Raw genomic sequence first — 17530 nt, 5'->3', positions numbered from 1 at the left:
CCGTATAGCTGCTGCACCCGGCTCCTGCTGTATAATCAGCGCCACAATTGCGTGTTGATGGAGCTGTGCTGCTTGACCGGGGGACCTTGAACAATTGCAGATTTCTCTCCCGACTGTAAACACCGGTTGTACGTGTATGTTCGGCGAAAGATGGAGCACACTTCACCGGTCAGCGCCCATCATAATTGCTGGCGGTCGGCTCTAATTTGACAGCAATTATTACGTCAGGAATGAATTCCCTGCTAATCGCCGGGTCTCCCGGCAGCGCGGGGCGCTTTCCGCGGAGACCGGGGGGGCGGCCAAGACGCGATGCTCTTGCTATCGAGCCGGGCCGGCGTGAATTGCTGGTTTTGCCGTCGTCAAGGAAAGAGGCGCTTCGGTTTGAAGTGGCAACAAGCAAACGGGCTTTTCAAGGGGAATGGAAGAAGAAAGTTCAACGGGAATCTGCTGATTGCGGACATCGACTTTCTGCTTCCTCACGTGAACAACTGGACAGTGTCTTGAAAATGTTTTCAAAAGCATTTGACCTATTATACATTTTGTTGCAGGGTTTCCCCCAGTGTATTATAAGCCTGGTGGGCCACCAGGCTTTACTTGGGCCACCACCAGGCTTAGCATTGCTTATTTATTTCAGTTTTTTTCAAATGTTTGCAATTTTTTTAAGACTTTATAGTCAATATTGAAGCATTAATCTTCCAATTACACATAATTATCAAGTGATATTTAAACATTTTCTGTCAACTTTAAACATTTTTTTAACTCAAAAACATGACGGGCTACTGAATGAATGACCCACTGGGCATGGCAAGTTTTCTGGGGGAAACCCTGTTACGACTACAAACTCTGTGGTATTTGGTGATTTTATGTGATAGCCCAACACAAAATAGAGCATAATAGTGAAGTGGAAAAGTATTAGTGGTTTTCAGTACAAAAACAGAGGGGGAAAATACTTAAATCACCTAATTAGTGCATAATTGACGGGTGTGTAATTTAACTTTTTTTCCTTCTGTTTTTTTTTTCTTTTTTTTCTTTACAAGTACAACACCCGGTTCAAAATACCAATATTGAAAAACCTTTCCTTCCTTGCTTAACCTAACCAGAGCTTTAACCAGAGAAGCAGACAATAGGCTGACTGCTACTGGAGTCAGAATCTTTTTAACGGAGCAACTATTAGTTTTGAACTCCACAAGTCTATTTTTTTATGTATGAGTGGAAAGAAGAAAGTAATTGCTGAAGAAGAAAAAAACATGATATTGAGAGATTTTATAACTGTTCTGGCCCTTTCATTCTGCTGCTTTTCTTCCCAGTTATCAAGCAAACAAACTAAAGCAGAAAAACATCCTTTTTTTTCTGACTAAAATTGATCTCATGGTGTAATTGGGAGTATCATAGAAATTGCAAAGATATTTTTTTCCTCAGTGGCCTTGTGCCAAATTGTTCTTGTTAATCCTGCCTCTCAGTCTTGTGTTTGGGGTCTCCTGAAAAACAGCAAACATGTAGGGGAAAAAAAACAACCTTTCGGAGGAAACCAAAGTTAATATTTTACATGCAGCATGTGCAAAAAAGAAAAACCCTAACAATGCACATCAGCTTGAACCCCATGCTTCGGCGTCATCCTGTGTGGACATGCATTTTCTAGGCAGAGAAACGTTCTCAAGGTTTGAACGTCTCACGAAGCTCTACCGTGCCGAGACCCACGGTAACTGTGGAGGGGCCTTCGTAAATCCACAGCTTAGGTGTGAGAATCTGCTGACAGGACACCGATTGGAAGCAGTAAATCTGGGTTTTATGAAAGTCTTAGCAGTAAGAATATCTTTGTCGAAAGGAACCGTACGAAATTAGATTTTTCAGTTTGTCACAAGGCCATGTAGGGGACACAGAAAACATGGAGAAACTTTTTGACTCGCATCCAAAACTGCAAATTGTAGTAGAAATGGCACAACACCCCGTCTCCATGGTGAAACGTGGTAGTGGCAGATTCATGGTGTGGGCATACTTCTCTTTAGCAGGAATAGGAAAAAGCTGGTCAGTTAGTGAGGAGATTAACGGAGATAAATTCAGATTAAGAAACTCTTTAAAGAGACTGGTGAAGAACTTTAACATCCAGGTCTCTAAGGGAATGGTTGGGACCAAACCATACTTGCGTATAAAGTCCATAACTATGTCTTATTCAGAATTAGATGTAGTTTTGATGTTTGCAGATATTCAAACATCAAAACTAATTTGAATCCACGTGATTGGGAGCTGTTTTCCAAAGAACAACGGGCAAGAAATTCCATCTATACATAAAAAGCTTCTATGGACATAGACTTCCAGCTAATTACAGTGAAAAGTGGTCCTACTCTGTATTTTCTCAGTGCCACTGACTGTTTAATTCATGTCACACTTGTCAATTACCTTCCAATCTCTAATAATGCACTGCTTCGTGTTGGTCGGCCACATAAATTACCATTAAAACACTTTGAATTCGTTGTAAGCTGACAATGTGCGAACACGTTTGTGGTACCGTATTGTGAATACTTTCAAGCTCTCCCTGCAATCATGAAGCTACTCGGCATAATTCTTTTTTTTCTCTAAATGGATGTAACCTTCATTAGCCAGCATGTGGTATTTTTGCAGCTGTTTATTATTACGAGTATTAACCGTTTTCCGCTTAAAGCGTTCATGGGGTGATGATGTATAATTATCAAGGGAAAGGTAGTGCACGGTATCAATTTAAAGTTGCCTGCAGCATATTTAGGAGAACACACAGCCGCGGAGAAACTCAAGGTGTTTGTCTCGCTCTGCAAATCTCTCCAGGGAGAGGCGAAGCCGGAGTCGCTCTGCAGGGAGCAAAGAGCCTCCATCTCAGAGGCAACACTGAAGGGGAGTTTCAAAGAGAAGCTCACAAGAATAGATGGCGTGTTTTATCTCTGCGCTCCACTCCTATATCGGCTTTGTTGTGTTCGCCGAGTTGTAGGGAGCGGGGACGGTTTTCACCTGGAAGCTTCAAGTATTTCAGGATGTTTTTAATGGTAAAAAATGAGTGAAGTTTAATTTTTTTTTTTTTTTTTTTGATTTGCACCCTCCTCATAGAGAGACTGTTGCCTCAGCTGAATGGGAAGTTGACTGCTGGTTTCGAACGCTTTGAATACTAAAGTGTGCAAGACAAAGAGGGATCAGAAAGTGGGAAAGAGTACTGTAAATACTCTTGCATATTTATGCAAGTTTTTTTTTTTTCTAGCCTCTCAAAGATGGTGCGATGCCAAGTTCAACCCTCTGAAAAGCCTCTTCTGTAGTTGACTGTATGAAACATTTACAGTTGCACATTTTGTGGCTAAGATAAGTCGACGAAAACAGTTTTCCCTGTGAGTTTGAAGGGTTTTTTCAGTTGCTATAAAAGATGAGCAGGTCGTGAGTAGTCAGTATCTTATTTGTAGTAGACGGCGCAGCGCATTTTCGAGAAACTGGAAAAAAAAACTAGAGTCAAGTCAACTTCTGGTGTGCAGAACCTGTTTCAAAGCAGATTTCTGGCATTAAAAAATAAAACCCTAAAAAATATCCATAAAAATATTTTGTTTGAATTTTTTTCCATCCATTGTATTTCCACATTGAGCTGCATATTCTTATTGTGACACCATAAAATAAAGAACTTATTTACATAAAGCATGAAAACCTAAAGGCTAAAACTTGTGAAAAAGTTACACTTTGTCCCCCAATCTAATAAAAAAAAGTGTAACTTATGTCTTCCCATCAATTAAGTTTTACAAGGGCTTTTGGATTTCAGCAAGCCACAGCGAGAGCCATTTTCTACAAATGGAAAAAATCAGACAGAGCTGCAGTCACAGTATCTTTGATCTAAACATGTCTTTGATGATGAACAAAAACTGCAGAAATCTGTAAGGGCACAAATACTTTTCCAGAGTACTAAGTGATAAAACTACAATTAAAGTGGTCGTATCCCTAACGAGAGTAGAGATACTATTTTGAAAACAACCCACACATGTTCTCATCTCTCATCTTCGTATGCGTCTTCGCCGCTGACTCATCCTCCAAAGGTCAGCGAAAGGTGGTCCTGTTTACAGAGTTTTGTGCCTGTCTTCCATCCGCCTCTCCACCTCAGCTTTCGTGATTCAGCACTCTACCCAACAGGACCCCAGGGCAGCTGCATCAGGCCAGTCGTGTTAAAAGCTACTCATCTGGCCTTATCTAACCTCTTGCTGTCACTAGTTCTCGTTCTCTACAAGGGTGTGTATTAAATTAAACGTTAGGCTCTTGCCGTCTCTCGGGTGATCGCCTTAGTTCTGGCTGGCTGGTTTCGGCGGTGAAAAGCCCCCTCTCCGGCTTCTCCTACTCACATGAATAAACATGAGGTCAGGTGAGATTTCGAAGCGCTGTTCCCGTAGAAGGGGCTGTATTTGAGTTGAGAACCAGCTAAGTTTTGAATTAAAGCAGAAAAGCTGCTTAGAAACGATTGTCTCTGCTCCAGACTGTTTCGGTCCATTTCAAGACATGATGGAAATGATTTCTTGATGTTAAAACCGGTCCTATGACCGGTGTACTTGGTGTGTCATCCGATGGCCACTGAAAACAGGCATGGTAGTTATCCCATCAAGAGATTTTCCCTCTTGAGCTGTGGCTTTCTACATCTCTTCTAGAGTGATCATAAACCTCTTAGTTGTTTTCCTGATAAAAAAAATATATATATATACCTGCTGCAAAGGCCTCAGAGGTTCGTTAGAGAACCCTGGACAACAAACATCATCACAAAGTCAAAGAAACACAACAGATAGATCAGGGACAAAGTTGTGAAGAGAGTTCAATTACTGTAAGCGTCTTTAAATGTATTTTCCGTCCTGCTGGCAGCTGCCCACACATTGTTAATATTGCATTAAAATACAAGACGGGCCAGAATTCTGTGTCTGTCTATGTGATGATAGGGTGTTAACAAGGCAAGCCATGGGAAGGATTTTGCATCGCTCGAGCACGCATGGCTTAATTCCTCCAGGAGGATGACTTCACTGGGCTATTACCGCTTCAGCTCGACAGCAAGCCGAATTGTTCTTTTGTTCTGCCAGAGAAGCTCAGAGGGGGTTTCTCGCAATGAATTCCTATTGATTTCTCTGGTCATGTCATCAAATTGTATGTGGCTTGAATCGTGACTACTGTTTTCTCATCTGCTCCCCTAAGGTTCCTCTCCTGTTTAACTTTTTATCCAACATGGACAGGGGGAAGCTAAACAAAGGGAGACGGTGGGGGGAAAGAAGCTACGTCAGGAACAGCATAAAATTGAAGTTAGCGCGATACGGGGAACTTTAGTTTTAGTCACTTGGAGGGTTAGGTTTCTAATCCTCTTTATTTTTTCCAATTGTTTTTAACAAAATACACAATGCATTTGATGTTGGCACCTTATCGTAGCAGTTCAGCAATGTAGGAGGTTTCTGATAAAAGGCTGATGCAAAACGATATTTCCCTGTGCAAAAAGGTAAGTATTCACAGGGGCGTTTGCAGTTATGTTGTGAAAGTCTTATTATGGAGTAAGCCTTGATCTGAATCTCATCTCCTTGGTAGGAATCTCCCTCGGGCCCTTCAGTTGAAGTCATGGTAAGGTGGTATTTCAAATATTTCACTACGAAGTTGAATAACACTCCAATAAAGCATCATAGCTTTATAATGTTTGATTCAACATGCATGTTTCCTGATTTAAAGTACTGTGCTGTATGACTAGTTGTAGAAATACACATATGTTGGTACTTTTTGAATGATTTACAATGGATTATTATGGGGAATTAAGCCAAATAAGGACACTTTGTTTCTACGATACCTCAGACGTTTCAAAACCCCCTTAAATATTATATCATAAAGTAACAGCAGGGATATGTCTTTCTTTCCTTTGTATAATAAAAGTACTTGGTTCATGTATTTTGTTTTAACATTTTGTGTAAAACCATAAACCATGTTTTTTTTTTTTTTTTTTTAAAGTTCATGGTTCTCCTCCCAATCTTAGATCAACTCAAGCTAATGCTGGGTTTGACCCAAACCAACTCTCTAGAAAGCCACTTGAAAGTTGCATCTCTATTTATCAGAGTTGATCTGATTTAAATAAAAAAATAAATAAATAAAAATTCATCAGAGCCCAGGAGCCCATCTTAATAGCTTCATGCTTCTACGGCTTGTGTTGCATCAGCAAGAATGAAGGTGTGGGTGTCATTGATAGATTACGGGCACCTCATTATTAACAGGTCAGCATGTTTGCTTCTCCGCGCTAATTTGCGATGCTCCTGGAAGACTGTTTGGTCACGATCAACGTAAGCTGCACCTGTATTTGTAGATCAGTTCAGAAGGTGACACCCCATAGGTGCTATTAATTATTTGGGAGTAGACAATAGAGTGCTCCTGCTTGCCGAAGTTAATTAATCTTACTAAATCATAAAAGCAAACCATTTTTTTTAAACCCATGCAAACTACTTCAGGGAGCTAAAGAAATTTAATGATTGTGACCTAAACACTGAACCCCGTCCTCAGTGCATTCCGTCATCAGCAAAGCTGCCGTTTTTAGATATTGGTCGATACGTTTTATGTCAAAACACGACTGTCTGCCTGTATTAATGTTTACTAAATGTGTTGCTGTAGGTCTTTTTGTGCAATAGTTTCACACTTTAGTCTCATTTGTCCAAAAAGACATCGCTCTAGTGGTCTTGAGTTTGTAAAAAATTGCGTGATGCCCTGGATGTGCGTCTGCAAAACAAGCCCAAATCATCATCCCTCCACCACCATGCATGACTGTTGGAAAAAGCTGGATGTACAAAATTGCTGCTTTCCGTCTTGACAAATATGCGCTGTTAAGGCCAAGTCTGGGTCAAATTTTGAATTTGACATTTTGGGGAGAAACTAACATTAGCTCTTCGTAGAGATAAAGTGGCTGCCGTGGTTAGTTTAGTTTGAATTTTTCTTCTCCATGGAATACTCCAGGGTTTTTGTTGCAATATGACATCTACATTTTTAAATATATTTTAGTGTATCTATTTAGTCCTTTGCAAATGTGGGAAAATATCTGAGACGTCACTAAAAGAAGTGCATTTAATACAATGTGCATGCTTTGTACAGTTAGATCAGGTACCAAAATAAATAACAATATGATATTTTATTGTTAATTTATATTGATTGCATCTCTGTTTGAGTGAAGCTCTGGTTATTTCCACTGCTTTTAGGTACAGTTGGTTTCTAACTTCTATCAGCTGCGATTTCTATCACACCTCCCTGCTGTTTTGATACAACATCAGTGTGTTGTGTGACTTATATCCAGTTTGTAAAGACTTAGTATCTTTATGAATGCAATTGTACCATTGTGTCCTTTAGTTCATGTAAAAATAGGCAGAGAAGCTGGAGGCTGCCAGAGCAACTGATGCTGAGGGAGGCACCATGATTGAGGTCCGCGGGTCAAAACGTGTGCTTGTTTTTCTAACAGGTTGTAATGTGGAATCCTGGCAACAAAGCATGTTCTAAACTACAATATTTTTTCATATTTAATTCTGGCCTTAGCTCTCTGCACAAAAAGGCTGCAGCTTCATAAAGTACAACAAACTCTTTGTAATTCCGAAGCCGTTTTCGGTCTTTGCTTTCTCAGTCGCTCACGTCTTTGTGAGGGATTTTTGGTCCACGCTTCTTCCCAGTTGTTTCCATCCATGTAGGTGTATGCAAATTCACTTTTTTTGCTCAGCTCAGTTAGAATCCTGTCACAACATTTCACTCAAGTTGGGGTCTGTACTTTGATTAGGCCTTTGCAAGAGTTTATTGGACCATAGTGAATTACAGGAATGGATGATTGGATGATCGGTTAAAAGAGAAATGTTGATAAGTTGCACTTGGGCTGATTTTTTTCTGTCTTAAATCCTATTGAAACAAACGGTGTACCGACTTTCCACTCATAACATTTCATATTGGAATCTGTTTTTATTTAATGACAGAGCTACGTTTGTTGTGCGATTTTGTTCACCTTTTTTTTTCACTCATTTTAAAACTAATTACAAATCAAAACTTTGTCTCTTTTTTTTTTCTTTAACACAACCCCACCATGTACATTCATAAATGACCAAATTCCTCAAATTTCTTGTGGCACTTGTAGCCTTTATTTGCAGCAATCAGAAAGGAAATTGGTAGAGAGAGAAGGGGAGGGGAGAGGATACAGCAACGTTCCCAGGGCTTGGACTTGAAACCTGGGCGGCTGTGTGGAGGACTGATAAGGAGCTCCCGCTCTACCAGAAGTTTAAGATTTGGAGGAGCAAATGCAGAAAACAGCGGAGAAGGAAAATGTACTAGATAACAGGTCGTATACATGAGTGTGTTACAAACAGCAGGTCATATGACCAGGACACCCTGGGAGCTCCTGCTGCCCAGTGACCAGTGGTGAGGCACTGACTCATCGGAACAAAAATAAAGGGAATGTTTTTTACATTTCTGGAGAATCAGATATATAATATTTGATTTTCCTTTGGGATGTATATGTACATGTTTAAATTTAATTGAATTTAGGTCATTTTAGGACACAGAATGAAAACATCCTTTTCCTCTTCCTTTTTTTTTCCATTTCCTTTTTAATTGGGTTTGTTTTTCTTTGTTTTATTTATGCACACAATGAAAAAAAGCAAAAACTGAATTTTCTACTTTTTTTTTGCTGTTTCTTTTACATTTTGAAGTGTGAAGAGAACATTTTAAGACAACGCAATGAAAACAACGATAATTGTTTCTTTTTTTGGGGGGAAGGAAAACACTAAATGACGTTGACATTTACAATAAGATTATGATCCATACAATAATTAAACAAACTTGTTTTGTTCTGTTTTTTGTTTTGTTTTTTGTTTTTTGCTGAAAATAAACATACTTAGCATTTAAACACAATGCATTAACAAAGAAGAGCACACTATTATTATTTTTTATTTTTATTTTTGAAGGAATTATTTACATGGGTTTAAAAAAGCTGAACTGAGATTATATTGCTAGTCTAATTCGCCGTCTTTGTTCTGCCAGCCAAGCTTCTCGACTTTCCTCTGGACAGCCGCCGTAATCTCCAGGGCCTCCAACTCATAGTTCTCTGACTGAAGTCTTTGGGCCTTTTCTTTGTCTAGCAAGAGAGTGACTGTGGGGACAAAAGTGTCTTATGGAGTTTATGACCGAGTTAATCAGGCTGAGATTTATTGTTAGTGGTTGTAATATACAAAGAATAGGACTATGTTCAATCAGTATGAATACTTGAGCAAGCCACTGTAGTTGAGTCTGTGTTAAGACTCAACTGGACTAAAACTAATATGACTATTAACCCTGTGTTTCTACGGTCGATTTGTCCCTTTGGTCGTCTCATACATTTGTCAATTTCACTTTGAAAAAAGTCACTGATCCACATTTTCTTATGCCTTGCCATTTATTTCATAGCCATGTTCCTGAACCATGGCGTACCAGTTTGTTTTTTGTTGTAGCTTACTCTTAAAGGGATAAAGTTTCTAAAATCTTACCTACGGTTTAATTCAAATGTATTTAATCTGAAAACTTTGGATTTCAATTGTTTCCAATTAGTTTTGGTTTGCGCCTTTTAGAATCTAATAAAATATGACAGATCAAGGCTGGTTGATCGATACTAAGATACCTTCTGCTCATACATTGGAGACATGAAGCACATTTTCTTACGGATTGCTACATGTATAAATTTGAAAATTACTGTAAACCACGGACTGTCACTGTCAAAGCAGGCATGAATTATTTCACGATCGATACGAAACGTACTGCAGTAGATGCTCCCGTTTCATACCTGGAAGGTGTGAAATGGGGTTATGCGTTGTTAGGTGCTGGTAATTTTAGGTGCATAAGAGAGGAAAATCAAACATCTCAGCTGCCTCCTTCTTGTGTGAATCCTTACCCCATTAAAAAACTGTTGGGCAATTGATCTGTTCGAAAATAAAAGGATGGAGCAAAACGTTTTTATTCGCGCTCTATAAGAATTGATTGATAAGTAACAAATACTGTACAGAAGTTCACAATAATTGCAGCAGAGCCAAGAACCTCATTTTATTCTTCTTCTTATTTGCGTCAGCTGAAAATCACTCCTTTGTATCATTTGTAATACGGTGCTTGAACCTCCTTTGATTCTTTCATCAATACTGTAACATTAGATCACTTTGCAGACTGAAATGCGACTACTTCATGCGCCTACATTTGGGCTGAACAAAATGGTGCTTCTGTCACGATCCGTACGTTTTTGCGGTTTTAGTTTCTAGAGCTTTCCACACAAGTTGGCTTATTTGTTGGATCCGGTGACCTCCAGGTCGCTCGCCAGAAATGTTTTGCCTGGTCAGGTCAACCTCAGTAATGCCAGCTTGAACTCTCTGCTTCAGTAGTTTGACCTCCGACTCGCCCACCTGAACTGTGTTTCATTAGGTCAGCCTACGGGAAGTAGTTTTCACTTTTTCTTACTGAGAAAAATGTTCCTGTTGGATCAATAACGCATCTGTTTCAAACTTGTTTGTTGCATTTGGATTATTTTTGGGTTTCCATTGCCTTTAAGGTCTTTGCATATGAATTCTTCTCATAATTTTGCCCATTATGAATTTGGTTAAGCCTCCTATTTCAGTTGTAGTTCTGTTTCTTTGGATTGCAGAACTTTTTGTGTCAAAGCGTCTTTTTTTTCTTTCTTTCCAGTATTGACATCTGTCGTTACTGACATTTTTCAATCTAGTTAGCATTTAGTGTAGGTTTTGGTCACTGTCAACATGTTGAATAAAAAAATGCATGCATTCTCAGCAATAGCTTTTGGCCACCTCTTCATTTGTATTTCAGTTTGTTACCTTTTTGGGTGTGTCCTTGTAGCGGCCATCTTGGAACCTACTAAGGAGGAGGCCCGCCTCAAACCCAGCTCAGTACCGGTATCGGATCAGATCAGTCACAACTGCATTCACAGTGTAAAAAGATTGCGCTGATTCTGATTGAGTATGTATGTGCATTATTACACATCAAATTTGCCTTTAATTCTCTTTGCATTATTTGTTCCTGATCCACCGGCTGGATGATCCTCTCTGCACACTGCTACTCAGAGTACATGAGCCAACTGTAAAACATCCAGCAGAGGATTTACCAATCAATAAACTATCCTCCCTGCACCACTGTTGCTCTCATTAGCTCAGATTCTTAACAACATGCTGGTTAGAAATCTGTTCTTACTTTTGCCTGAGGTGCTTTACAAGAAGGGGTTAGGTAAGGAAAAAAAAGTACCTTTTTTCTCTCGCGGTTGGGCTGTCAAAATTAACTTTTTTTTATGGTAAGCAATCCAGTAAACAAAGGCTTATAAAGACCCAATACATCAATGAACCGTAATTATCTATTAGCTCCTTAATGAGCCTGCTGAACCAGCACAGTTTGTCAAGACTTGTGTGTTAAGGTCCCATTATTTTTAAAAGAAGTTAAAGCGTCCTCTGAGGATTTCTTAAAGTGAGCATTAAGAAGGAAGTTTAAGTTTTTTCTGGCCCTGCTAAGTATGGTAAGGATTCCAGATGGAGACATGTTGGTTGCTTTTTTTTTTTATTGTCAAATATATCTGTCACCTAAAAAATATTTTTCGTAATTCCATTTATATTTTCATCTGTGAATCTGTCAGTTTCTATCTATTCAGATTATCTTCCAATCATCCGTCTGTCAGTCTCTTTCTCTGTTTATCTTTTCCTCTAAGCCGACCATCTTAACAAATTTGACATGAAAAACTGGTGATCCCTATTTCACCCTGGCTTTTAATTTGACCAAAAATATATATATATATATGTGTATATATATATATATATCAGCTGACTGTGCAGAGCTGGTAACAAAAGGGAACAGGAGCAGCCCAGCCAGCTGTAATGAAAAGTGTCCACACTGTACATGAAGGCGATGGATTCTGTGAGCTGTCAGTTACTGCAGTACAACCTTTATCACAAATCAATTTCAGAGGTTAAAGTCTAGGTCAAAGCCGAGATCTGGCCTGCAGACAGAACCGATTCCACCATCTCTGGGCCAGCCTCAGCCAAGCAGTAATCCAGAGGGAACAATATTTCATGCAGCATCCTGCCTCTAATTGGCTCATTTATAATTCTTTATATACGTGCCTTACTTAATGATTTCCATTCTTTGCTGTAGAAGAAAAAGATTGCGGCGGACTTTTATTTTAAGTGGAGGTGTGTGTGTGTAGCTTTCTGTCAGGGTAACTCTTTGATTAGATTTTTTTGAAACTTGTTGAAGCAGTGGAGCCCAATCAAAAGGCATCCATTGTTAATATGCTGGCGGTCTGCAGCGCTTTTCTTAAAACTGCAATCAATGTCGTGAGGCAAGGACTACCCTTTGAACGTTGTAGTTTGTCCACAAAGATTGCGTATTTTGGGATTTATTTGTAGTAATTTGCTCTTTTGTATGTGTAAGCAAGGCTCCAATAATCTATTGGGATGGGAAAACAGTTAAATCCCCCTTCTGCTTTTTTTATCTTCTTTTTTTTGTGCCTGAAAATACAAAATGCAACCACCTGTTGTCTTACAGCTGCAGAGCCGTGCAAAATTGACTGGCACCGGGACTTTTTCCACATTTTTAAAAATCTATTTTATTGGGATGACCAACAAATGTGCAAAATTGTAAAATGGAACGTGGGAGCATTTGTTTCCAAGCTTTACCTTGAGGAAATCTGCCTCCTGAGGCCAAACCTGGCTTACCTCGCTTTTGGAGCCAAGCATTCTCAGCAGCAGCTAGCGTGGATCCAAAACAATTTGAAGAGACGCTTTGTTAATGTGTGAATAATAGGGGCAATCTAAAGCAAGATTTAAAAAAAAAAAAAAAACGGAGGCAGTTTAAGCTGTGAAAACCCGTGTGATGTTCAAGATTTCTTTTAGAAAAAAAAAACACATTTGCCCTTCCTCATGCACCACTCTACTGGAACATTACCATTCAGCTGACCTTATTCAAAAGTTCACGTGAAGGAGGTACGTGCATGCGGAACACGATTCTCTGCTCGCTCTGCTGCTGTCTTTGCTTCAGCGGGCTATCGGCGCTTCATCTGATGCTCGGCTCTAATCTGCAGACTCGGGGGTGTGTTTCCTGCGTCGGGGCTGTGGCCCAATCCATCTGTCTTCATCAGTGAGCTGAGGCGGTTGTGTGCTTGGGCCAGCAGGACCCCGCTAAGCACCAGCTGCTAGCTGCCTTTTACACTGATTCCCACCAAGAGGGACATATTTACAGTACAGCGAGCTTCCCAGTGAGACTCGAGGATCTTTCAGCTCCTAATGGCTGAATTTTTGTTTTGTCTTGGGGTTTCGTTTTGTTTACTCATTATTCTTTTCTTTTTTCTTTTTTTTTTTGATATTTTTACTCTGCAGACTGCTCTACATGTGGTATTTTTTGAATCACTTTGTCATGCTATCAAAACCACATATGTGGATTAATAGGATTAATAACTAGAAAAGACTAATGCTCTTCGGGCTTCATTGAAACATTAGAACGTGCCTTTTAAGTTTTAAGATAGCTTTCTTTCCCCAGAATAGTGAAGATATCTGGTTTTTCACCATTATCACCACCGACTTGGTTTTTATTCTGCAAGTACTCAATTTACAAGAACTAGTTCTAACATAACCTTCTTCACAATACATTCATTTAATTTTCATTTAGGCAGCAGCATTGGTATAATTGGTATAAAATGCTCTTTTTCTTCTAGGAAGTTACAATTTCAAATTTAGTTGGAAATACAAGAGCACACCCTGAAGTTTGAGGTCTCTCATCAGCCTTGTACTCAACATCCAATATAGTTACTAAGCATATATTGTTTGTAAAATATTCATGCACAAAAGCAAAGAGTCTCAATTTACTGGTTTGTCTACTTCCCAACTCTTTAAATGTAGTCATGAAAAATAGATTGTCATTCAGAAAATGACAAAAACGTTGGACAAAAAGCCAAAATCACAGATGTTTTGGTTAAACTCCTGGACCTGCTACTCCCAAAGTAGAAAAATATGTCTGCACTGACTTAAAATGTAGTTTAAACAGTTTTCTCTAATCACAGCCAAAATAAGGCAAAGGGCATTTTTTAAATTTTTTTTATTTGATTTGATTATATATAAGTTTTAGTCACATTTTTAAGGGTGACTACAACATTTAATGTGTATCTGTGGCATTGGTAACAGAGAAAACACACCTCCTGGAATCAGTCACAGTAACTGGATCGATTTTTAAGGAAACGCTACTTTGTATCAAGCTAATCTGATGAACCTCCATTAACAACTCCACCCTGGCCTTCAGTTGGGTCTACGGTGAGTGAAAGGAGAACACCTTGTTTGGGAATCAGTTTTCCCAACGTGGGACTGCAGCTAGCTTGGCGTAGATCCGATGTTCAGGTGCAGGAGACAAGTTAGACCCATTATTATCTGCTACCCCAAAATGTCACTCTACTCCCAACTTCCTTAATTCGTGCAGCACGAGAATTTACTGTTTGTCTAAACTGAAAAAAAAAAACAGCACACTTTAAATCTCTGCCACTTATCTGACAGAGACGATGATTACAAGTGAGACTTTAGCCATTGGTTGCGCACTTAGCTTACAAATGGAACGCAGTGGCTGGTGGGCTTTCATCTGTCACTCCGGTCTTACTGTTCTGGGCAGCAAACGACGGCGGTAATGCTTATTGTTGCAGACACAAGTATCGGTGTCTGCAACAGTAAGCCACGAGGGGACGAGAACACGAGCGGTTTAATTTGATACCGATGGTACAATGACATCCTTTGGCAGGTCCACAAAAGAAAGCCTTCTGCCCGCCGTCTCGGGCCGTGTGAATGGCATTGTCACGGAACGCCATCCAGCGAGGCCACGAGCACGATTGACTGCGAGCCCAGCCCTGTGTTTTTATACAGTGTTATTGTTCTGCAAGGCCTTTCTGACAAATGGCAGCGCGAGTGAACACACACTGCCGTTTTGTGTTACTTTACGGCGCCCATGAGGCACTTGTGGTATTTCATGTCTCTCGAAGCTTCGTACGCGTCAAATCGAAGTTGAAGCGACAAATCTTCATAAAAAAAAAAGAAAAAAAAAAAGGGAGAAGCCCAGTGAAGAGCCTATTTAGCTACGATTTGCTTTGACCTTCGAACATGCTTAGAGTTCTGTGTTTTATCATTTAACAGATTTAGAGGTGAGGGTAAGCAACGTCCCGGAGGAACAAGCACTCACTGCAACCATCTGAGGAGCGTTGGAGATGGCGGCGGTGATGAGAATTGGCTCTGGATGTGAGCAGGCTGGCTTTCCGCCTGAAAGAGAACAAAAGGTGGATCCTGCCTTTGGTCTCACTCTTACGAGCGTGATGGTACATTTGGCTTCTCTCTTTAGTGTACCTCTGTTTCTTTGGGACTGTGGTGCTGTGACGGCACGCCGCAGAATATAATGTACTGAACTTTTCAAAAACCGTCCTCCACCCTTGAGCATTTTGGTGTCTTGCTCTTTAGGGCCATTTCGGTTGCAGCTACTTTTTACTGTTTTGTCTCTGCCACCCTTTAAACGTGCAAAGACTGAAGTGTTTGCCAAATCTCCTCATCACGATTCCTCACATTTCATGAAACGGAGAGCGTTTGAACAGCAGTTTTCAATGGCTGCCACAGGTTTCCATTTGGATTTATATCTGGACTTTGACTAGGCCATTTTAAAACATAAATGTGCTTCAATCTCAACCATTCCACTGTCGCTCTGGGTGCATGTTAAGGGTTTTTGTCTTGTCAGAAGGTGAACTTGATTGTAATTCTGGCCTATGCAAATATTATAGATTAGCTTTTTTTATTATAAACTAATTATTTGATTTTTGAATACAGTTTTTTACACTGGATTTCATTGATTGATACCGAAAACCATCTAAAATGTTAATTCTGCACCCAATAGATACTTTTTTGGCTGCCTACATGTTAATATCTCATTATAAAGCGTCAATGTTTGCAAGAACGTGGGAAAACAATTATGGCGGGTCTCTTGTAGCTTTTCAGACTTCTATATCTTCAGCTGTTTATGTGCAATCGCACACAATCTGAGTCAAATCACTTCCTCAACCTTCACGTTTCTGTCATTCCTGGACCCACACTCTTGACAACTCTTGATTGAAATGTGCAACATATTTTATTTATTTATTTATTTTTTTGTTGCTTACTTGCACTGAAACACTGGCGAAATACTGCCTTCCTGCAGCATGTTGCTCGGTTTTTCATCATTTTCTCATAATCTTACTTCTTTTTTTTTTCTCCCCCTCTCCTCCCCGAGGAATTACGCTTGAACCTTAAGAATGTGTTCCACCCAAACTGTGTCAAACTCCTCAGATATGCAGTAAACAAAGCTGGCATCCAACTGCAGGGCGGGATGCTGTGCCATTTGTGCTGTGCTGGGGGACAGCGAGCCGGTTTTCTTTGCAGGCATACCTTTAAAATGTTAATTGTTGTGCTCATTTTTTTATAATCGAGGGAGAAGACTCTTCCCCCTAAATATAGCCGCGCTTGCTCGCATAGACCAGCACTGATTTATATTGCATAGGGAAGACGTTTAAGTCGGCTTTCCCACAGGTCTCTAGCACCACCGCTTTATGCACATTTTAAAGCTACTGCTGAACCTAAAAGCTGCCCAAGAGGGAGTTGTAGAGCAGATCGTATCGGCAAACAAGCACAGAAAGAACCGAGGATAATCTGAAGGCAAAGCGCTAGGGCCTTTTCTGTAGTGACTCATTTTATCACCCCTTTTTTTCTGACTCTTATTCTTCCTGATCCCTGAATTTATACACCTTCACCTCTGAATCCTGCCTTCATCTTGCTCAGAAAGCCTTGTCTCTACATCACTCTAATGGGAGGTGCTTGTATGTTCCCTGTTAGTCAAACCATCCTCGATCTGCTGGATTTTTTTATTTTTTTTTAAAGGAAGCATGCCATTTGTCTGTGTGCCATGCTGATACCAGCAGGCCTTTTGGATGCTTGCTATCATTGCCTCTCTTAAATTGCCAAATTTAATCGCGGCAGAGAAATGAAAGCCTTATCAAAACTTCTCCCGATGTGGGGCAAACAAATTAAGATTTCAGCCTTTTTTTTTTTAACCTTTCTTTTTTTTTAATTATTTACAACCTCTCTCATCTTTATCTCTTTCAAAAGGCCTTGCGTTGTAGTTTAGAGGTAAAAATCATTAGAAATCCGTCTTTTGAACCCAGATCATTTGCCAGATCAGGTGGAAAGCAACCTCGTGAGATTACTCGTTTGTAGAGTTGAATGGTAATATATCGTTTTGGAAGCTGCGTCTGATCTTGGTGCACGGCCAAATGGCGTACAAGTCACAAGCAAACGACGGACGTGTTTTCAGATCTCCACGTTTTTTTTTTTGTTTGTTTTTCGTATTCGGCTCTCCGCTGGTCCAGCCGTGTTATCTCAGCAGCAGAGATCTGTATAAAGAAAGACAGGACAATAATTTAGCACGCTGGCTTCATCAAAGCGCCTCTGATTGCTTTGAAATGTGCTGTGATGTAATGTTTTCCCTCTCCATTGCTGCC

This window comes from Poecilia mexicana, unplaced genomic scaffold (genome assembly GCF_051168715.1).
Source record: "Poecilia mexicana isolate PSO_F unplaced genomic scaffold, ASM5116871v1 scaffold_23, whole genome shotgun sequence".
NCBI lineage: Eukaryota > Metazoa > Chordata > Actinopteri > Cyprinodontiformes > Poeciliidae > Poecilia > Poecilia mexicana.
This window is presented reverse-complemented; position numbering follows the sequence as displayed.